Genomic DNA, 25,232 nt, shown 5'->3' on the forward strand with positions numbered 1-25,232 from the left:
AAAAATTCTTGAAACTCTAGCAATCAAACTGCAAACATGCTGAAATCCTAAACAAAAAAATTAACCCACATAGGTTACAATTCAAGTTCTGGATAAAATTGCAGTAGGAATCAATTATAAACAAAAGCAAGAAATGATCAGACTTCATGCTGCTCCTGATTCAATCCTTCCTCTGAAATCAACCCTCGGCTGTGCTGCATTAAGGGCCTTCAGACGTTCAATCAACTTTGCTTTCCTTTCCTCATACGTTAGCTTCTTCAAGTTGAACCTGCAATGAGATAAACGTTAACATGCTAAGATATCCCTAAGAAAGTTTCCTAGCATCCAACAAGTCTCACGGATTACGAACACAGACCTTTTGTGTTGCTTAGGAGGCTCCTTTTCAGACTTCTTAGCAGTTGGGTCGGATAGTGGCATGAACTTTCTTGTACAAGGCCTCAATGTTATCTGCCTCGATTCTCCTCTTGATATACTCGCTAAAGTGAGACTGATACTTCTCTGGCTCATCTTCCATCAAAGTCTACAAAACATCATATCTGTTTGTAACGATAATATAGCAGCCAAAAAGAAAAGGAAATCAAAAGGTATGATTAATTCATAGAAGAGACGGATACTATTATGGATATAAAAATAAGTTTACCCTCATATATGCGGCAACATGGCCACCATAAATGTAATTCCGGTGAACTTCGGCATCAAGTTGCTTGTTGCCCTTGGAAAACCCAGCAAACCTCTTATCACTATGAGGAATATCCAGACCAGCATCCAATGCTCCCTGTTCAGACAGAAGCAAGTTCTATTAAGTATTAAATCAAAAGTATACAGACAGGCTTCATTAACACAAAAGATCTAATCCTCCCCATTAAATTAAACTCATGGCACAACGAAATTTGGATGCTTGGAATTCATATTAAAACAGCAGAACGTTGAACATAAAGAAGGAAAACTGGTCCAAGCCAATCCGATCATACAAGGATAAATCAAAGAAAGCCATACTTGAAACTACTAATGAGCAACAATACAAAGAAACATCAAACTAGCACAATTTGGGAAATTTATAACAAATGGAATTATTAAGTTGTTTCATGGAAGCTAAGAAGCAGAAAAACCGACCTATATCGTAAAGTCACCTGAACCGTACGACTATAATAAAACAATAGTATTAAAACAGATAAAATTGCAATTAGTTTTTTTATGATACCTTCAGAGCACCAAAAACACGATTTCCAGTGGTGGTCCTGATCAGCCCTACATCAAGGAGAGCACGGAAAGGCCTCCTTGTGTCAGTTGGATCGACTGAGTAATCCTCTCCAGTAGCCTAGTAATAAATAAACTATCAATAACTAAATTGTGTAAAAACATCTTCTTTTAACATAAAATGGTGAAAGAATTGTACTATATACCTCCACATTGCCCTGATATTCTCATCCATTCGAGCATCTGAGGACGCGACGCCCCAAAAGCACCCAGTGCAATAAGCTGTCCAGATTACACAAAAGCATTTAAGAAATTTATTTTATTCGCTTACTCAGAATTCAAGTCATACAATAGCATACCTGCAGCATAGTTCGTAAGACCCACTTCAAGCCCATAACCTGGAAGCTCATGCGAGTAAGCAGAAGCAAGAACCGTATCACCAGCAATATTAGCAGAAACAATCTGCGCAGTAACATCTTTGTTGCCCTAGACAAAAGGTCAAGGATTTAAAAACTTACAGAAGTTCGCAAAATATAAATAACTCAAACAGAGAAACCTCGAATAACCTAAACAAAATATGCTAACCTAATATTAAACATGCATTGGAAGTAAAGAAAGATTTTTCAATCATACGCTTTTCTTGAGATAAAAGTATAATGATAAGAATACAGCTTTCAGGATACGCAGTAACATCTTTGTTGCCCTAGACAAAAGGTCAAGGATTTAAAAACTTACAGAAGTTCGCAAAATATAAATAACTCAAACAGAGAAACCTCGAATAACCTAAACAAAATATGCTAACTTAATATTAAACATGCATTGGAAGTAAAGAAAAGATTTTTCAATCATACGCTTTCTTGAGATAAAAGTATAATGATAAGAATATACAGCTTTCAGGATACAAATCGGACAACAAAATGGTACTTCGGGGTGTTGTACTTGTTCTTATCTTGATTGATCAGGCGAATCCTAGCCCGGTAGTCAGTCTTTCCCTCTACAATTAATAAATTCAGTAAATAAGAAAATCACTGAAAAACCAGAAGCTCAAATTGCAAAACCATATTGCATTTCTTATAGAAACACACACACTGAGCGAGAATATAATCATAAATATATAAAGACCTCTCCTTCTCTTGAAAGGAACCTGAAACCGCTTAAAGTAAGCCTTCGTTTTTTGAGCCTTGACAAATCCCTACAATGATCAAAGAGACCATCCTATATCATTATTTTAACAAAACACATGAGAAACAATGGCGTTAAAAACATATGATACTTCAGTATTACAATCATCATTCTCATAAAACACCATAATAAAATAGTAATATTGCAAAATATTCGGTTGAAATTTGAATTTAAAAAAGTCTGTTTCAATGGCGTTAAAAATGGAGGTTTGAGAAGCACAAGTGAAACACTTAATTCTATTCAGTGACATTAAAAATAGAGATTTGAGAAGCAACGATCTGACTCTGTTAGCAAAAAACGTGGGTGCTCAGTCACAAGATACTGATTTGTAGAACATTAAGAAATTAAGCTTAAAACAAACATTAAGATGAATCTAAAAAATAATTAAAAATCAGTACGAGCAAATAAAAATTAAACTCTTAAAACGAAATGTAGAGGAGCTTAAAACGAAATTACTACGGAATTGACTCTTACAAAAATTAAATTCAAGTAAAAAGGGAAGAAACATACCTGAATAAGCTTGAGATTGAAGACAAGAGGTTTGAAAGAAAAAAATTGCATAAATTCATCCTAATATTTGGTTAAATTACAAGTTATATCTTATACAATATTAGGATTTATAAATTAGCTCTTAAAATTACACCTAAATTCATAATGGTCCAAAATTTAATGGATATTTAGTTGGGCGGGAGGATGTGGGGCGGGCGGATGCGGGGCGGTGGATGCGGTGCGGATGCGGGGCGGGTAAGGTCTCAAACCCATTATCCGCCCACTACCCGCGACGGGTACCATTTTCTAAATCCACATCCGCCCACCCACTAAAATTATACCCATCCCCGCCCCAATTGAAGCGGGTGCGGTGCGGAATCCATGAAATTATACCCGCTTGCCATCCCTAGTACTATGATGTATAGGGATCGTAACGGGTCGGGTTCGGGTCGAGTATTGGTTCTCCGTCACCGTTTAAAAAATCTGTATTTGTCTTCGTTTAAAAAATCGCGGGGATTTAAACGGGGATCTCTATAGGGTAATCGGGGAAAACCGCGGAAAAAACGGGTATCCCCATTTATCATAAACAGTTATTTAATAGGTATCGGGCCGAATATATATTTAAATTAAATATATAAAAATTATATATATTTTTTAATTTAAATTAAATTTATTAATAATATATAAATAAAATAATTATTTTTAATATTTATCGGGCCGGGTAATCGGATAATCGGGGCGGGAATTACTAAATCCGTCCCGTCCCCGTTTAACATAAACGATTTTTCCCGTCCCAGTTTAACATAAACGATTTTTCCCCGTTTCCGTTTAATTCAGTTTTCGATTTTTCCCGTTCGATTCGAGTTTTTTTGCTATCCCTAATGATGTAGTGTGGATCAACGGCTAATATCACTTAAAGGGCTTTCTCTAGGGTTTTATTTGGTGTATAGCGGTATAAATAATTTTAGGGTTACTTAATGAGCAAAATTATACTAAAATCAACATTTTTAATTTGATTTCACGTTAATTTTACGATCCTAAAAGTCCCCAAGAATTCAACATTGAATTCAGAATAGTGGGTCTCGGTCATTATGCAACTCAAACATTTTTTTTATTAATTTATTATGATTAAATGAGTATAATACAATATTTGTTTAATTTTTTTAATTATTTGATAATTAACGTTAATATACTTTATAAATATTTGGCTCGAATTTAAAATTTTAAAGGATAACAATTATTTTTTAACCACTAAAATTATAACATCTCGAATATTATATGTATCAATATGCTAATCAATGGTAAGTAATATTGACCACTATTTATGAAATGTATCAATAGTACGTAAAACATTACGTTGAAAATTAATTAATTAAATGATATTAATTTTATTTACAATAATTTATAAATTATCATTTGATGAATAGACTATAATAAATTAAGTCTTGTAACTTAATTTTTGAATTAAAGTTGCATCCATCGACTTATACCTATTAGTTTTTCAATAAATTCTTTATCAAGTGATCTTAACTTTTCATTAAAAGATCGTAAACCTTCAATTTTATGTCTCGTCACTATAAATTGGTTAGTTGAGACTCAAATTTAAATATAACCTATAAATTTGAAAAAAAAATACATAGAAATTCTTTTCAAATTCATTTTCTTGTGATAGATAAAGATAAAGTTAAGTTCAATTGATCATTATTGTTATATTTACTCTTATGATCACTCAGGGACGAAGCTAGACAATTTATTTTGATGTGCTAAATTTAGAAGTTATATGAGTTATTTTAAGTAGACAAAAAAGAAAGATGAGTGTCGATTTAAATTTACAAAGAAAAAAATTCAAAAAATATTTGTCATATGACACCCCTCATGTATGTTGGCTCTACTAGTGTGATAATTTGTTGTTGTATCTTGAGAGACTGACATTTAACGTTACTTAAGTACCGAGTAGAAATTAATTTGTCTTAAAGAAAATGTTTATACAGGTCTCAAACAAATTTTTCTTTTATTTCTCTACTACGAAATATAATTTCATTAATCTATTTAATTCTTTATTTATTTCATCGTTCATTTAATAATAATAATAATATAATTTATTTATTGTTATTTTATTATTATATTTCTCGGATTAACTTTTTATCTAAGAATTGTATGATTAAGAACAAAGAAAAACGAAGTATATTTTCCAAGTGCATGTGCTCGCACATTGAAGATTGCGAGTTTGCTGCAAAATTTTCGTAGCAGCTTAACTGTCTACAATGGATAATAGATTATGAATTCTGCATTCATGGGAGAAATTTGAATGAATCCCAATGTAATTTTGGGTTATGGTAGAATTTACGTCCACAACCACTAAAATATCTATTTTAGAGGGTTATTTTGTTTCGTTAAGGAGACATTACAAAATTATAAAACCAACGGGAGAGGAAGATTCAAACATACACCGGAAATGAACAACAAAACTACAAATGCAGGTGGTTGTGATGGAAGCGATGAGTTACCAAGGATGCTCGAATGGTTCTAATTATTGCCGGAGTAAACTATTTGTATGATCATTTAATTATTGTTTCTTTTTATTTTAATCGTTTATTTTAAAGTTTTATCGATCATACAATTGAACTGTTTAAGTATATCAATCAAACTATTTGTCATTAACCTTTAACGTAAGAGGTGAAATGATTGCTAAAAATGGTATAATCACACATTTTTGTGTGTGGATATTTCACGTTTTATTACTCAAGCAAAACAGTAAAAACTGCTACAGTGCACAATCTTAGAACCTTAAAGCATCAAACAAAAAACATGTCTTAAACAATCCCTTAAGTAGAACACAAAGAATAATAAATTGTCTGCACCTTATCTATACACTTAAGTCGAACCAGCTCAATAATAGAGCCCAAGATCACATTCTCATTACAAGTAACACCCTTAAAAATCCTCCTATTCATTTCCAACAAGGTAAAATAAAATGTGGCATTCCATGTTATCTTCAAAATGTAAACCAACACCGACTTACCCCTGAGTTTTACAGTAGCCCATCTCACTGCCTCATCCCAGCCAGCAACCCTGCTATCCAGATTGCACATCCTCAAAACAGCCTACCAAAGACCCTTAGAGAAAACACAAAAAAAAAATAAGTGATATATAGTTTCCTTAGCAGTCCCACAAAAACAACAAATAGAATCAGTAACAATACCCATCTTACTCAATCTATCCTTGGTAGCAAGCCTATCGAGCAAAGCGAGCCAACAATAAAGGAATATCTAGGCATGTGACCAGGAAACCAAATCAGTTTACACCATGCCGTTTGCTCCCTCCTCACCCTTAGCTCCACAGATTAATTTTGCCCGTACAATACTTAAGTCAATGACCTTGAGAAAATTCCAACAGCCTCCCCTCTAAGCTGGAGTAGTTTTCTTAAACTCCAACTCAAAGAATTGCCACCACCAGCATGCCAAAATCCTCCCCTCTAAGGATATAAGCCTTAACCAGGCAACCCATCGTCCCAACATCTAATGAGTAGGAACATATTAGCTCTATTCTAATAGTGGATGTCCTTAATCCCAAGCCCCCTTCAACCTTAAGAAGACAAATGTTCTTTCAACTAAACATGGCCCCATGAGCAGGAACATGACGCCCCTTCCAAAGAAACCTTGCACACATCTGCTCAATCCTACTCAACACAGATTTTTGAAGTATTACCTGCCCACACTAGAAATTTAAAATACTAAGCAGCACAGAATTGATAAGAACCTACCCGAATAACTCAAGCTCTTAGTAGACAAATACTGCAGGTTAGCACTAATCTTCACCAGCAAAGAGGAACAATCCATCTCATACAACTTACCCCTGACCAGAGACACTCCCAAGTATCTCACAAGAAGTTTGCCAACCTTAAACTCGAAGATAGATTGAATGGCTAAGATCTCCATAACCAACCCCTGAGGTGAATAGTTCACTCTTAGAGGCATTAAGCTTCAACCTCAAGAATGAATAAAACTTAGCCAATGTAGCCCGTATATTCATATCGAATCCAACAGTCCCTTATAAAAAATAAGGAGACCATCCACAAGTAGATGAGTTAGTCTAATCTTTCTATATTTGGGGTGATACTTGAAAACATCATTTACAACAACTATATCAAGGATTCTAGATAAGACATTAATAGCCAGAACAAAAAGTAAGGGACAAAGGGTCTCATTGCCTTATGCCCTTAGCCCCCTAAATAACCCTTCCAAACTACCATTCAAAGAAATGAAGAACCGAATAGTGAGATAAACCTCAATCCACCTCCTAGATTTCTCAGATAACCCCATAACCTCTATAACATCAAGAATAAACTCCAAGATAAACTATCAAAAGCCTTCTACAGATCCACATTCAAAGCACACCTAGGATAGAGCATTTACTTGCATAGCCTTCACCAATTCCTGATTTAACAATGTGTTATCCATAATGCTCATACATTTTACAAAAGCAGACTGATTCAAGAAGATCGTGTAAGGATATAAACATTCAATATCTACAAGAATCTTAGTAATAGACTTATAGATCACAAAATAATAAGAGATTGGTCTGAAGTTCTTGACTAACCTAAGGTTAGGCACCTCATGGACTAACACAAGAGAAATGGCATTAAAATCAGGAAACATAAAGGAATACTGAAAAAAACTGAACAACATCTACTACCCTCCTACCAACATGTCTCAGGCTTTCTTAAAGAAAAATATTAGTCATCAGGCCCTAGGCTCTTATCATCTCCCTGAGTAAAAATTGTATTTGAATATCATCAGTAGTAATGTCCCTCACCAAATCCTCAGCCCCTTCAGCAGACAAAAAATACTGCAAAACTTTCTTCAAAATCCCAACACTACACCCTCAACCTCAGAGTCAACAGTACCAATTATGTTAGTATAGAACCCAATTACCTCAGCAGACATGAAATCAAAAGTATCAAGCCTCTCCCTTATCAGTTTCAAGAACTCTAATGGTGTTCTTTTTCAACTTAGCTGCCACAGAAGAGTGGAAAAACTTGGTGCATTGATTATCATCCTTTATCCACTAAACTTTTACCCTTTACTTATAGAACAAATTTTTTGCCTCTTATAGTTCCTAAACTTTCCTCTGCAACATCATTTCCCTATCCAAATCAAATTACTCCCACTACAAGATATATACAAAGTTGTTGCAACTCTAACTTCTTCATTTTCCCTTTACCTACTCAGAAATGTTGCATAATGATCCTTATTCAAGGCCTTTAGAGTACCCATAAGCCTTTTAAACTTAATAAACATGGACTGCATAGGATTACCAACAACAAGAGTATCCCAAGACAATCTAACAATATTAGCAAAACCAACATGCAAGGCCCAAAAATTAAAAAAATTGAAAGGTTTAGGACCACGAGTATGTATCTCCTTAAACAACCAAACCACTGTATGACTGTGATCAGACTCCTCAAGAGCTTGAAACTCAACAAAAGATCTAGGGAAAGAATTATACCAAGCCACATTATCAAAAACCTATCCAATTTTCGAGCAATGTACCTTTCATGTTGTTTGTTTGACCAGGTGAATAATTATCATTATAGGGATGGTCCTCCATACCAATCCTTAAGGAAGCTTATAAAATCCTGTATATCAGAAGATAAGACCTTTGATCTAGTCCAACCAGAACTCTCACTAAGAGATGTGATAGCATTGAAATCATCTCCCACCAAAGGAACATAATCACAAGTAAGACTAATTTCCTTAAGATGCCTCCATAAAAGCCTCCTACCAATATTGTCATTACTTCTATACACAACTGAAATGAACATACTCATGCCCTTAATGCAACCCTTAACAATGACAACTTGATCAATAACCAACTGGACAAAAACATCAAACATTTCCTTCACAACACCTAAATCTTACTGTTGGCTACTAGATTGTAATTACAATAGACTTCCCAATCAACAAATCTATCCTTCATAGTACCAGCATTAGCCTCCCTAATCCTAGTCTCCAAGAGACAGATAATCCACATTCATCTTATCCAACTCATGAATGACTCTACCCTGCTTATGGAGATTGTTCAATCCATTCACATTCTAAAATTTAACAATTATAACACAAGATGAGAGGTTCCAAGATCAATAACATGCAAGGCACATTTATCCACCACAATCTTTCCTTTCTCAATTATATCATTCTTCTTACTCTTCATTTCCTAAAACAAGTTTGCAATCTAAGGGAAGCAACCCTCGACTTCATCCCTACTACCTCAGGAAGTTGATAAATAATGTCAAACAATACCTCAAACCTATTCTTAGAAGTTAAAGGTGGAACACGCCTCTTAGGTTAGCATTTCACCTTTGCAACTGCGTGACAGAAGACTCATCTTTAGAACACCATTCAATTACAACTCTAGAACCGACTCCTCTAGATTCAGTTACTCCCTCAACCCTAGTACAAGAAATAATTGGTTTATTCCCAACAACTTCTTCTACTATAACCTCTAAAATAGGGACCTTAGAAATCACATAAATACTAGCAACAAGTACACTAGTATCAACACTAGAGCCTTACTTTTCCCTCTAAACCTTATCACTTGTCTACTGACCCTTTGGGCACATCTTATTAGTGTGAACAAATACACCACAAGCTGAAAAATAGGGGAAAACAAGGAACATAAACATTCACAACAACAACATACCATCACACAAACACTACATCAATCTTATCAGGAACCGCAATACCAACAACCACCTTAATGCAAACCTTTACAAACTCTAATCTTTACCTCGAGGCAATAACTCCATCCATATAGAGAGGTGTAACAATACACTCGTTATGTAGCTTAACCCATATTTCAAGTAAAGCTCTAGAAGAACATGATAGAGCTGAACCCAATGGCACTATAGTCAGATAAACTTTTAAGACTCTTCAGGTTAGGCTCTCATTTCCTAAATAAAAAAGGCTTATTATGAACATACTAGGGACCATGCTCAAGCACCTAGTCCCTAGTAGTAAGATTAGTAAAGAGAAAATAAAAGAGTTCACACTTGTTAATCTAACCTCAACAACCCCCAATTTCCCCCACATAATAACAATCAACTTCTGTAAAACACCAAAATTTGAAGGCTTACCAATAATTGACCCACATAAATAGTTCTCACTCCTTTACTCTTCTTCAAAGACATTGAGAGGGATTAACGATTACAATACCCTCTAAAGTAGAAGTGGGAAAAACTCAAGAGCATGGTATTCCCCAACTATGCTTCCTCCCATCAGAGCCTCTCAAAACTATCGTAACCATGAAGCGAACCCCCAACCTAGACCCAAGAAACTAGGGAAAGAAGAGAATAACCAAAGAAAATCACCAAGAACCCATGAAACCGTCACAAAACCACTAAGAACTAACTTTTCGGGGTGCACGATAGCCCACTAACAGTTAATCACACATTTGTTCCTCAATATTTATGTATTCTATCAATTTAGATATAATTTCAATTCAATTAAATAAATTTAATTCCAATAATATGGTGACACATGTCACTGTAGTCTTAATTGATGACCAAATGTATAATTATATAATTTTGTTATAATCATGTCACTATCCGTTAAATGTTAACAATATGGCTTGATTGACACACTTAAATAATTTAATGGTGATTGATAAAATTTTAAAGTCAATGATCAAAATAAAAATAAACAATAATTAAGTAGTCATATGAATAGTCACCCCATCCATTATATGTTATTGATATATTTAATTAAGGTCTACTATCACAACACCATCGTGGTGTTTCAATGCAGTTGGGGCTCCCAATAGATGGAATTTCCATTGTGGTGTAGTGGATGATGATGGGAGAATCTGTGCAAAAACTATATTGGTGAAGCCCCGACGACTTTTAACGGTGGCCAAATAACGTTAGTATGGTTGCAAAGAAATTTTAAAGATTGCCTGAAAATTGTTCCAAGGATGAGGCAAACTCATTTTCCTGAGCATACATATTACAAATTATTTGAGGGTATTGATGCTGACAAGTTCGGAACTAGTCCATTGTATGTGGTTGCGACATCTTATTGATTTTCATAGTCTGTACGTTGAGTTGGGGTTATGCAATGTTGACATTTTGTTTAGAGAATGTGATGGGCCACGAAATATAGTAAAACTGCTATTGGTGGTTGTCTCATGCTTCTCCAATCGTAGGTTTGGTATCACATGCCTTTTTTGTGTCTGATCGTGAATGAGTCATTTGTCTTTCCGTTACTATCAAGGTAATTTCAATGCTAAATTTATTTTTAAATAATATTTTTTATTATTATAGAATGATATATATAGTTTTTTATATTAAATAGGTGGTCATCAAATAGAAAAAATAATTGTAATATCCCACAAGAATTAAAAGATATTTGATTACTCATTGACCAAAAAGTTGGTGTAGATGTACGCTTTTTAATTTTAATTTTTTTCATTTAATTATATTTATATAATTTAAATTTTGATAAGAAATATATATATTTTTCTTTTAGTTCAAATGGTTACCCTATTTGAACGATGAAATGAGGGTTGCATCTCACCTGACTTGAATGGGCAATTGAATGTATGGTTGGCAGTTGTGCCTTTTATTTGTTATGCTACTGCTGAGTAGCATCCGATTGACCGTGTGCTTCGCCATTTTGGTTGCACACAATATATTCCTGAAGCACCAACAAATCTCGATAATAAATCTCGAAAGAGGTTAATTGGTGGAGAAACATATAGATTGGTTAGCGATGTGGGAGAATCGACATCAACGCTTGCCCTATCGAGAGTGTATATTAGAAATTGGTTTTGTGGTTTCAAATGGTTATATGAATGGTTTAATGCAAATGGGAATCCGTTCTTACTTTCAGATGGAGCACGAGGGGGTAATTTATCGTCATTGAGAAAAACGTCTACTATCACAACATCATCGTTCCCCCACTCGTGGATTAAAAGTAGGTACATCCGGGTTGTCCTCAGCTATGCCACCGAAACTATCACAATAGCAACCATCGACACCTATTTACATCCCTAGCCTGTCGTTTAGATGACATCGCCTCACTTTCAGATGCCACCGCCTCACTTTCAGATGTCATCGCAGCTAGTTCATATGCCATATCCATCGGTTCAGATGCCTCCACCGCCTGGCTAAGTACAAAGACTGTAGGGTTTTATGACACCCCTTGGCTGATATTATACAGCTATATCTATAGATCCAAAATTTTTTACAGTATGGATCGTAGACATCCATTTCTGGTTTTTTTACAGGTTTTGTAGTTCTCAACAAGTGGTGTAATGATTAGTCATACTCCTCCAGGGTCTTTTTCTAAAAAAATCCTACATCGTCGTACATGGCTTATCGAGAAAATGTAACTGAGAGTGATGATGATGACGATAGCGATGACGATGATGATCAAGATGATGATTCGATGATAGAGTGAAGAGGAAGAGCAACCTCCTGAAAGAAACCTTCATCGAAGTAGACAACCACCACCATGTAGACATATTCAAAGGCATCGATATATAATGTTGATATCTATTGTAATATTTTCCTTTATTTTGTCTTTATATTAAGTAAGTTTTTATTATGTGTAATGTTTACATTAAGGGGCATCTTCTGGTATAAATAAGCTCAAATCACGTTAATTGGTACCGAAAGAAAATGAAATAACATAATTTGAAACATTAGAAAGAAGTACATGAGTAGTGGTTATCGATTATGTGATGATAAAAGATATGGACAATTTTCCTATTATGGCCTAGGTTTTGCAATGCACACTCTTTGTGTTCTTTTGACGTCTCTCGAATATCCATATCACATGACTTTGAGTGGATTTGGATGACCTAGATCCCTTAATAAGTCTGGATCTAGTATAATTAGAAGCCAAGTCTGAACCATTTGTGTCTTTTTCATTACATATGAGGGGAAACTTATATTCATATATCTTGAATACTTCTGAAAGTTAGTATACGAGATCCACATAACGTTTATAGTCTTGATGAGAATGTGAGCAAACTATTATTACATGGGAGCATGGATACTTTAGAGCTTAAAAATATCCACAGTCACACTACCTCTCTTGTAGATTAACTCTAGAAGAGTTAGATTCAATCCCTTGAAAAGGTTATGACAATTCTGTGACATAATAATTCTTAGGTGCGAGAAAAGCTTCTCACCGACATTCTATTTGATGCTGTAACTTTTGCTGTAGATATGCTACTAATTTTGGGTGATAAACATGACCATTTTACATCCATGCAAGAGCTTGACCCCGAGCTTCGCAAAAAGCTAACCTAAACAAAATATGTTGTTTTAGCCAAAGCAGTTACTGGTAAATGACGCACCCCCTTTAAGGTTGAACTGATTGCCTAAGCTAAGTTGATTGTCATATGTCTATATCGATATCCACCATCGTATGTATTTGTCCACTTTCTTTATTGATTTTACTGATGTAATTATATTGCTCATTTTTCCTTAAATTCTTGAATAATATCCTCGAACCTTTAAGGTAAGAGTTCATAACCTAAGTCTCCATATGTACTAGTTAGTGTGATATACAAATAAATTAGATGAAAATGATTGAGAAACAAAATTAGAAAAAGTAACATACATATACGCATAATTAATTGGTGTTCATCATTCTTGTTGTATTTTCTGTGGTAGTTTACATAATATGCCAGATACAGAGACGATGTTAGGCGTGCGGGGGTTTCCACATTGGACCTAAAGAGTTTATTGCTGCTTTGATCCTAACTCCTCAGTCTGAAATGACATAATGCCTTCCCTCGTGACAACATGTAACGTAGATTACTCATAAAAAGCCCAAGACTCTGTATCTTCTCATTTAACAAGGGCAAACACAACGAGAAATATTGTGATTATCATCTTGGACTACTGCCAATAATAAAACTTGTTTGTATTTTTCATAGAAGTATGTACATCAATTTGGACTACGAGTTTGCAGTATTTCACAACATTAATGCATTGGGGTAAGTCTAGAAAACAAGGTAGAATTGGCATCGATATCGAAGAACTTGATTATTCTCGTAGCATGACAAGTTTTAAACTTAATTACTATCCCAAGATTCAGTCTTCGTAACAGGTTAAACCAGCTGGGTAGTTCGTTGTAAGATGTATCCTACTCACCGTGTAGTTTTATAATGATATTCTGTTTGCCTTCCATGTTTTTTATAGAGACAATGTACCCATATTGAGATTCTATTGCAAAAATCAGCACTGCAATAGCTATGTGAGAGCTTTCTTTGACCATGGGCATGATGGCTTGGTAAATCACATTGGAGTCCAAGTTTCGATGGGCTTGGTTGATCCCTCGTGCACAACATGTATGAGGACCGTTGTATTTTCTTAGTTTTCATATGCCATTATTTCTATTCCTGTTTGAAACACAAATCATCTAGTTACAACCATTATCACGTTCGACACAATAACATACATACTTTTTGGTGGCATATCGATCGACTCTGGAGTGAATTGAATTACAAATATTATAATTCTTTATTGTCATCATTGCTTCGTCTTTAGATGTGAACTCAATTCCATGATATAAATCACCATTGTGACTATAAATGCCTTTCATATTCTCCAATATTAGGCATATCCAAAAATTCTAGCCCATACATCGCGTCATAGTCCACTTTAGACATGAATGTTGGAGGTTCGTATTGAAATGTATTTATGGGAATTTCATTCGTATCATCATCGGAGTCCATGTTGAATTGTAATGATTCAGGTTCAATGAATAGTCCAGTCTCAGCACCATCCACTCCTGACTTACGAAGAGGTTCTTCTAGTGAAGATAAAGGTTCCTCTGTAACTTTGACGTTTATGTCGAACAAGTTCACAGTTTGCTTACTCTGGAACTTGAAGGGTAGTCTCCATATGGGTTATCAACTGAGTGTTGTGTCGAAGGCTTCTCTATATTGAGGTGAAGAGCTGGCAGATAAATGTTTCCCCTTGGAACCGGAAGGCGCATCCATATTGACGTCAAAGAAGTTGGCAGATGAATGTCTCCCTATTGAACTTGATGAAACGACACCAGGAGGTGGATTTGCCATTAATGATATGAAATCATTACAAATTGTTTGAGTTGGACTGTCAACTTGATGAATTGGTTGATGCAACTCATAGTAGGAGAATAATAGCATACCATGAACTGCATGAACGTCAACAAATGTGACATACATTTATGTAATAAAGTCCGAATTTGATTGGAAGTATCAACCATCATAGCAACATCTTCATCGGTGGAGAGGTCGAATGTTGTATATGTTAAAGGAAAAATTCAGTAAAAAATCTGTACTGAAGTTTAGACAACCTTATAGTATTTCCAATATGAGCATTCCTTGAGATTTGCTACTAATTCCTCAATAATGATGTTTCTCTGAATGTAATAAGAATATATCTAATTGGAAACAACCCCAAATTCATCTTCTCAAATTTTCCATTATAATAAACAATAGCTGAAATAAGAGTCATTTTGAGAATTCGAGTGTTTGAAAGTTTGAAAGTTCAAAAGTTTGATGTTTAGAGTTAGAGAGTTTGAGAATTTAAGAGAGTTTGAGAGTTCATGCAATTATTTTTGTTAATTATGTTTGATGGGATGAGACACTATGACATGACAGTGACTCTCTGAAAAGGGAATGCACTTCCCTTTGAACGTGCCTCTCAGACAATTATGTAAACTGAGATTTTTATATGTCGTCAGTCAGGAACTATTCCCATAAACGTATATATTTGATGGGATGAGACACTATGACATATATATTCTCTCGAAAAGGAGGAAAACACTTCCTTGCAACGAGACATTCTGATTTTTTGAGGCAATTAATTGAGGTAGGGGTGGCATGTGATGAAGGGGATGGAGGTAGTGGGATACAGTGGCAATCAAGGCGGTACATGGGAGAAAAAACACAGTGCACCAAATGCGCCTTAGTGGAGGCACGGTCCACCTGACGCGCCTTAGGTGGATTTTTATATTGGGTGTAGTTTGGGTATTTTGGTCAACGAGTGTTAGATAATATTTTAATATTAAGGTGATTTTTTTTATAAAAGGCCGAAAATATGGGACTGAATGGATTGTTTTTAAATTAGAAGGCTTCTAAAATGAAGACTAAAACCGCCTCACGGTCTCTTCCTTGAATAATAATCAATCAGAACTCGTAATCAAATCTTTAAATGAAAATCTCGTAATCAAACTAAAAGAATCTTCCTAAAAATTAAAAGCCCCAAAATAAATCAATTAGAACAAAGTGCGCCAACTCGATTTCCCGATACAGCACCACCGTATAACCGCCAGCCATGGATCCATTACCATCGACGGCACCGACGAGGATTTGGCCCTCTCCAAGTCCAAGTTCCTGAGCCGACAAGAGGTTATTCGTCGGCGGTTACGAAGGCTGAGGCAACTGGCAGGCTGTACAAAGCTCACTATTGGTCTTCATGGAGGAGGTAAGGAGACAACACAAGGACTACTATTGGACCTACGGAAAGAGTCCCTTCAAGGAAGACGAGAAGAAGGATGGCGAGCAGAACGATGGAAACAATAAGTTAGGGTTAGGGTTCAGCTGAAGTGTCAGACTTCGGATTGTAAAGAGAAGGCGATGGCTTTGACTCGGTACTGTCATAAGCATATTTAAAGGATCCAAATCAGACACTATATCGAGGCTGTAATTATCCTGTCAAGAGGTTAGTTATTTTTTTTATGTATGATTTACGATTTTTCTTTTATGTTTTCTGCCTTTTCTTTTTTCTTGAATTATTTTCGTCTATAATTGATTATTAGGGAAAATCATGAATAGTTTCTCTCCCTTTTTGTATCATATGAAATAACATTTACGCAACTGGATTTACCGACTTTGGAAATTTAATTTAATAAAGAATTAGTGTTCATCTCATTTAGAACCTAAAACTCTGATCCTGTACAGTGATTTAAGGAGTCTTGGGCGAGGGATCTTAAGAATATCCAGGGATGGACCGATAGTCTTCGCTCGGAAGACCCCACTAAAAATTTCAAATTATCATATATTTCCTATTGATAATCTCTTTCGACCCCAGAATTTTAGAAGTTCCCCCACCCCTGACATAAATCTTGGGTCTGATATCAGCATTAAGTTGATACACTCTCACTTTTCCCTTTCTCGGAAAGCATCTCCTAACTAACAAACATAGTCTTATTTAGGGACGCCCTACTTTTTTCCAACCCCAGTTTTGTGGTGGATTAAGGTATTCAGCCTTGGTAGACTGTCGTGAATTTAAACATGATGTTTTGTGTTGAAATAATGAAAGTGATTTCCACACACCCTGGTGAAGGAACATATGATGGAATTTAAATGCCATCATGGTGTATTCTTGTGATCTGTGTGTTCCTTTATTTTTTCTCAATAGTTAGAGGATCCTTGATTAGATTTTGTTAGGAGAAGTCTCTACTATTGTGAGTGACCGAGTGTTATTAGAGAGAATGCATTGTTGTAAGATAGGTTAAGACAATATTGATGTTTGAATAGTCTTTATTTCATAATGCCATGCCCCAAACAATACAAGAATGAATTTACAGGGAAAAACAAAGGAAAGCAAGATAAAACATTCAATGTTGTTAAACTAAATGATAGTTTTAAGGTGAAAGAAATAAATGTAGAAAATATTTTTGTTTGTTTGTTAGAAATAAACATAAATGAGATAAAGGGAAGGTAAATGAGCTAAATCAAATGATGAATGTGGAAAAGTTTTAATTTTCCAATTAAAGGGTAAAAGAGAAAGTAAATGAATCCCATTTAGTGTTACTATGCATTAGCTCTTTTATGAAGAAGGATTGATTTATATTTTTGTCTGAAAACTCTGACAGGGTTCCTGCATAAGCTCAAAAATTAAGAACTCTTAAGAGCCAAAGACATTGCTTCTACTTTTGTTGCAGAAAGCTCACTCATGAGTCATGAGATGGGCCAAACACATTAAAACTAGGCACTTAATCTCTTGCTCTCTCCATTTTAAACATTTGGGAGGTGTATGCCAGGGTAGGTGACACGTAGCTAACACTATTTTTAGATGTTACTTGGTGCCAATTATTATCATACCTTCTCGCATTACTACATTTTTGCTTGCATGAATTTTTTTTGGCTAAAGTAGTCAAAGATTGACTGTATCTTCTACATACAGCGGGCAGATTTGCAAGAAACCAATCCTAAGATCCATTAATCCTCCTCATTGTCCTGTCCATGCTCAAGCGGCTGAAAAAACATCTTGCAGGGCATTGAAAAGGGCAGGCCTTAATGTCTCTCTCCAAGTAAACTTGCGCCGAAGTTGCATGTTGTTGTTGCCGAGTATGTTCGCTAATTCAGACTAAGAGACGAGAAGCGCAATGAAGATCTGTATCTAAAATCAAGATTGAAGAGAAAACTAGTGATATTTGAATATTATTCTGCAACATGTTAAGCCAAAAGAAATAGGTAGCTTATTGCTGCTGGCGGCGCTAGGCTTTGGTAGGGTATCTGATTGAGTGAAGATAGATACTGTGAGACACTGTATTTGTGCCCCCCCCCAACAAACACCTAATATTATTGTTGGGTTTGGACAAATGATATATATACATATAAAGCTCAAATATTTGAGGCAAGTGATTCCTTTTAAGTTTCCAAAGTTTCGATTTAAATATTTTACAAGAATAAAGAATATGAAAAAAAGCACTATTCATCTCCCGTTCATAGCTTTGTTATGAAGATACGGAGTCCTATGAAAAAAATGGCTGTTCTTTTTCTCATATATATATATATATATATATATATGGGATAAGAGGAGGTAAGATCTGCCAAAATAAATCCTTCATCATTGTCGCTTCAGTATCTTATTAATTAAACAATATAAACTTTATGTTGCTCTCTCAACAAGGCGTTGTAGTATAGTGGTAAGTATTCCGCCTGTCACGCGGGTGACCCGGGTTCGATCCCCGGCAACGGCGTTCTTTTATGTAACATTTTTACATCCCGCCGGGTACTTCAAGTGGATATGGGCCTGGGAAACTAACTTCTGGGTCAGATATAATGAAGATTCCAGGGGCTCGTAAATAAGGTGAATTAATCAATTCTAGGAAAATTTTGAAAGAATCACCTCTCTCTCTTTGATGTTGAATTAGAGTTTCACTGGATTGAATTTCTGGGGAAAAACATTAAAGCTTCCTCTTCTTTAAGTACTGAACATTTTTACAAGTAATTATTGTCATCTTCAGTCGTATGAATACATAGAACTTTTACTTTACGTTAAGGTATTATTTCTTTCAAAAAAATTAAACACGATATTTATACATTGAAAACTATTTTTTCTTCGTATCATGTAAAGGTTCTTTCCATTGTTGCTCTTCATTTCCCTCATATTATCATTGGGTTTTGACTAATGATATATATATATCATGTGAGAATTTAAATTTTAGTTGCTATAACTAACGAATTAAAGTTTTGAATTGGTCACCTTAAAAAAAAATTGAAAATACAATAAGTTTAGGGTAACTTTGCCACCATATTGTTAAGAGAATTTTGAAATTTGTCATTAATTTTTGTTTTGGTGATATTTGCCATTCTATTTAAAGCATGTGATTGAAATATGCAACTAATATGCCAAATAATCTTTTGCAGGTTTTATTGGGGTGTTTTTTTTCCACAACAACGACCATGGTTGAAGGCTTGCATGTGTGCAAGTTGAGTTTATTGGAGAATAAAAGTGAACATTTATAGCCAAATTCTCATTAAAGATATAATAAAAGATGAGCCCCAAAATTTGAATTACCGAAAGATTACTAAACCTCAACATTCAAATTGAAACTTAACTAATTAGGTTGCTAAATCAAAATTCAATAGAAAGAAGTTTAATGTGCAGTGGCGTTGCCAAAGACAGGTAATGAAGTTTTTTTTTGAAAGGTATGATTTCATTAATGAAAAATCATATAAGGAAAATTAGTACATGCTTCGTTAAAAACCTCCCTAACCTAGTTGGAGGAAAATAATACATGTACTAATAAAACAAGGCCAAATGAAGAACACAAGGACAAAACCAGTAAACCAGGCTAACCATTATGATCCATAACCATGCTATCATTTTGAAGGATGTTGACAATCGAGGATGGAGGGATAGCATAAACACCGGTTTCAACGTATCAAAGGGGGCACTTTTCGCTAGTACATCAGCAACCTTATTTCCAGAGCGAAGAACGTGTCGGATTTGAACACACCTATTCCGAGACCTTCATTCATTGAGATGTCCACCCAAAGATTGAGCCCCGTTATAGTCCGACTTAAGAATTCTTAACGCCTCCAAACTATCAGGTTCAAGAATTAGCTATCGAAACCCGACGTTCTAAGGGAAATGGAGGCCCGTATACGCTCCCCAAAGTTCCGCTTCAAGCACCGAGCAAACTCCTATAAACTTGTAGAAGCCAAATCTTCAATTTCCATCACTATCTCTAGCAATACCTCCGCACCTCGCATAGCCATCGTGCTCACGCCAAGCAACGTCTGAATTGATTTTAATCCATTGAGGAGGGGGGAACCCAGCGGGTCCAACCACGAGGAATTCCCAACACCTGAACTGAGGTTGTCGTGACCTTCAATTGATTTCGATTCATCATCTCAACAAGACGAGCACTCCGAGTAACAATCGAGTCCTCACCGTCTATTGTGGAATTGAAGACCTTTGCATTCCGAGAGATCCATAAGTTCCAAAAGACTGCCGCAAACATTAAAATCATTGAATTGATTTCAATCCATTGAGGAGGGGGGAGCAGCGGGTCGGACCACGAGGAATTCCAACGGCTGAACTGAGGTCGTGACCTTCAATTGATTTTGGTTCATCATCTCATCAAGACAAGCACTCCGAGTAACAACCGAGCCCTCACCATCTATTGGGGAATTGAAGACCTTTTCATTCCGAGAGATCCATAACTTCCAAAGGACTGCCGGACTGCCGCAAACATTAAATTCTAATCTTTCGGATTTTTAGCGAAGGACGACCCACTCTGCAAATTAATAAACAGTCCAGGCCGACACATCAAGTGCCAAGAATTCCTCCAATCTATTCGGTAAAATCAACTCCGTCCAACTTGATGAGAAACTGGGCATCCACGCAAAATATGGTCAATGTCTTCACACAGGCACCACAAATAGAACAACTCGCATCGAAGCATAATGCGACGAACTCCCTCATCATTGTCATTAGTTTACGGCAGCAAGCAAGCCATAGAAATATCTTAATCCGCGGCAGCCCTGGAAATTTATGAATAATGTTCCATATGCTTTGACGCGGTGGACTTTCCTCCCCTTCCGAATGGCATAGGCAAATTTGACAGTGAAAGAAAGGTCGCTAGTATAGCGACATCCTATATGATCCGCGGATGACGCGCAACGTGAGCCTTTCAACGCTGAAATGCGCAGTAGAATATCTTGAGGCAAAAATCGCTCAAACCGGTTCCATCGCCATTCTCCATCTGGAGTTGACATTTCGGCGATCGACACACATGGGATTTGTGAAACATTCCCAGTAGAGACATAGTTAATGAGAGGACCAATATCCCGAAATTAAGAATTCCGCCAAAAGCCAATTTCGTTGCCTGACCCAATTGACCATATGATATTGCTCCAAACGTCATTCCAAACCACACTAAGTCCCTTCCACAGACGCAAACAATTAGTGTCTATAAGAGCTAAAGGAACACCTTCTCCGCATTTATAATTGGTGCGATAAATCGCACCCATAATGTTGCGGAAGACGCTATCTGATAGAGCAAAATTGCAACTGATAATTTGAGAAAATAAAAATGAAGATAAAAAAGACACAAATTTTACGTGGAAAACCCCTAAATAATATAGGGTAAAAACCACGGGCAACGGTAGAAGAATTTCACTACGAGAAAAATAGGAATTACAACCTCTCTCGATCTACCAAGGAGAAAACAATGATAATTCTCACTTGATAAAAAGGAGAAAACAACTCTCAAGAAACTCTCTAAATTCTCTCTAGTATTGGAAGAAAGCTAGAATGTTTTGGGATGGTTTTGAAGCTAAATGAGCTAGGGTATTTATAGTTGAAGCTTTAAGGACTAATTTGTAAATACCCTAAATTACAATGACTAATGTATAGTTTTACCATCCAAAATTTTCAACATTTAGTGGCCAAATTTGACCAATTTTGCCACCCCATAATGCCACCAAATTGCCACCCATAATGTTGACAATTGATGCAATTTGGTGTGCCAATTTTCAACAATCTCCAACTTGAAGATTTGATTGGAACAATCATATCTTCACACCATTCTTTCTACCTTGTACCTTTCATGTTGCTTACGTTTCTGACAGGCCACAGGAGGATCGACACCAGGTAAATTTATCAGCATTGATTGCCTTCGTCATGAAATCTGCTATGTTGTCTTTGGTATGGATCTTCTGCATATCTACCGTTCATTCTTCTACCTTTTCATGAATGAAATGGTACTGAACTCGTATGTGCTTAGTCCTTGAATGAAATGCTGGATTCCTTGCTAGATGCAAGGCGCTTTGACTGTCACAAAACAGAGAGACATACTCTTGATTGTGCCCAAGCTCCTCCAATAGCATCTTAACCAAATTGCTTCTTTACTGGCTTGTGTAGCTGCTACATATTCTGCCTCTGTGGACGTAACCACAACTGACTGCAATTTTAAAACCCATCTTACAGTTCCACCAGCAACTTTGAACACATATCCTGTAGTAGATTTGCTTTTATCCAAATCCCCTGCATAGTCAGAATCTACATACCCATTGATTAGTAAGTTTGATCCTCCGTAACATAATGCAACATTTGAGGTCCCTTTGATGTATCTTAGGATCCTCTTTACAATATTCCAATGCTCTTTGCCTGGATTCGTCATGTACCGACTAACCACTCCCACTGCTTGTGCAATGTCTGGTCTTGTGCATATCATAGCGAACATTAAATTTCCCACTGCTGATGCATACGGTACTCGAGACATCTCCATCCTCTCTTCTTCATTGCTAGGACTCATACTGGAGGATAATTTGAAGTTAATAGGAAGAGGGGTAGAAATTGGCTTACAATATTGCATGCTAAATCGTGACAAAATTTTCTTCAAGTCATTCTTTTGTGAAAGCTAAATCTTCCTATTACTTCTGTCTCGGTGAATTTGCATCCCTAGAATCTTGTTTGCTGATCCCAAGTCCTTCATTTCAAATTCCCTAGCCAGTTGTGCCTTCAATTCTTCAATATGATCTTTGTTGGGTCCTGCAACCAACATGTCATCCACATATAACAACAATATAACAAAATCGTTATCACTAGACCTCTTGAAATAAACACAAGGGTTTGTATTAAGTCTGTTGTATCCAAGGCACATAATGAAGGAATCAAATCTCTTATACCAACACCTCGGCGCCTGCTTTAGACCATACATAGATTTGTTCAACATGCAAACCAAGTTCTTTTTTTCTTTTTCTTCAAAACCTTCAGGCTGGAGCATATAAATTTCTTCTTCAAGATTTCCATGAAGAAAAGCTGTTTTAACATCTAGCTATTCCAAATGTAAATTCAATGTAGCACAAATTACCAAGACTACTCGAACTGTTGTTAGTCGAACCACAGGAGAAAAAATTTCATTGAAATCAATACCTTCTTTCTGAGCATATCCTTTGACCACCAGTCTTGCACGATACCTCTCCACTTGATCGTCACCATTTCGCTTGATTTTGAAGACCCATTTGTTACCAATTGGCTTCATTCCTTGTGGTAGTGGCACAAGGTCCCATGTATTATTTTTATGAAGGGCTTCGATTTCTTCTTGCATCGCCATCATCCACAGTGAAGCATCTGAGCTGTTTATTGCCTCCTGTGATGTTGATGGCTCACCGTCCTCTGTTAAAAGGCAGTATGCAATATTACCTTCTATAACATAATCTGAGTGCCAATTGGGACGTCTTCTCACACGATCTGATTGACGAGTTGTTGGAGCTTCAGAACTCTCTGGTTCTTGTTCATCATGTGCTGGTTCTGCTTCAGAAGAATCTCCTTCTTCAAACTCTTTTTCCACATGTATCTGAGTAGTCTCTGACTTTTCAGCGCTATCATCGTCTTCTTTTCTTTGTAGTTTATCTTCTACAAAGATAACATCCCTGCTAATGATCACTTTGCGGGCAGTGGGATCCCATAAGCGATACCCCTTTACTCCATCAGCATACCCCAAGAATTTGCATTTCCTGGATTTTGGATCCAGCTTTGAAATTCTTTGGGCGTTGTACATCACGTACACAATACTTCTAAATACATGGAGGTTTGAATAATCAACTGGTTACCAGTCCACATCTCCATTGTGTATTCAGCTCTATTGCAGTTGATGGAGCTCGATTCACCAAATAACAGGCGGTATTGACTGCTTCTGCCCAGAATGATTTTTCTAGGCCTGCGTCCCTCAACATTGCTCTTGTTCTTTCTAACAAGGTTCTGTTCATCCGCTCTGCCACTCCATTTTGTTGAGGAGTATTCACCACTGTGAACTATCTTTTGATACCTTCTTTCTTGCAAAAGTCATCAAATTCTTCGCCTGTGTATTCTCCTCCATATCTGTTCTAAAACATTGATCTTATTTCCAGAATCAAGTTCCACCCGCGCTTGAAGTTTTTGAAAGTTGAAAACACGTCTGATTCTTCTTAATAGGGTGCACCCAACATCTCCTGGAGTAGTCATCAATAAATGAGACAAAGTATATTGCTCCACCTAGGGATGTTACTGGTGCTTGCCATACGTCAGAGTGAACCAATTCTAGAACACTTTTGCCTCTAGAATTTTATGTGTTGAATTTCAACCGGTGCTGCTTACTTGTTATGCAATGCTCACACAAAGTAAGTGATACATTTGTTAAGCATGGAAGTAGCTTTTGCTCCACAAGGACTTTCATTCCTTGTTCTGACATGTGTCCAAGTTTCTTATGCCATAGCATTGCAGAATCTGAACTACATGAGGCAACAGAGGCTTCTGCTTCTAACAATGTCTTTCCCTTCAGCATGTACAAGTTTGCAACTATCTTTTCACCTTTCAGCACCACAAGCGCTCCACGGAACACCTTCATGATTCATTTCCGTGTTTCAATCTTGCTAGCATTATTATCCAACAATCTGTAGGATAATAAATTTTTCTTCAGACCTTTCACGTGCCGCACATCTCGAACAACTTTAATTGTTCCATCATACATCTTCAATTTGATGGTTCCCACACCAACGATCTCTAAGGCATGATCATTGCAACTATAAACAGATCCTCCTGAGACAGGTTCATAATGATGGAACCATTCTCTTCTTGAGGT

General features: G+C 36.2%; 1 pseudogene; it reads right to left on the reverse strand.

Annotated features, from left to right (window-relative positions):
• Nucleotides 1-141: 141 nt before the first annotated feature.
• On the reverse strand, nucleotides 142-8,764 carry LOC120212757 (annotated as a pseudogene).
• Between the last annotated feature and the right edge of the window lie 16,468 nt (nucleotides 8,765-25,232).

The sequence above is a fragment of the Hibiscus syriacus genome, unplaced genomic scaffold, assembly GCF_006381635.1.
Source record: "Hibiscus syriacus cultivar Baekdansim isolate YM2019G1 unplaced genomic scaffold, ASM638163v2 tig00110015_pilon, whole genome shotgun sequence".
Taxonomy (NCBI): domain Eukaryota; kingdom Viridiplantae; phylum Streptophyta; class Magnoliopsida; order Malvales; family Malvaceae; genus Hibiscus; species Hibiscus syriacus.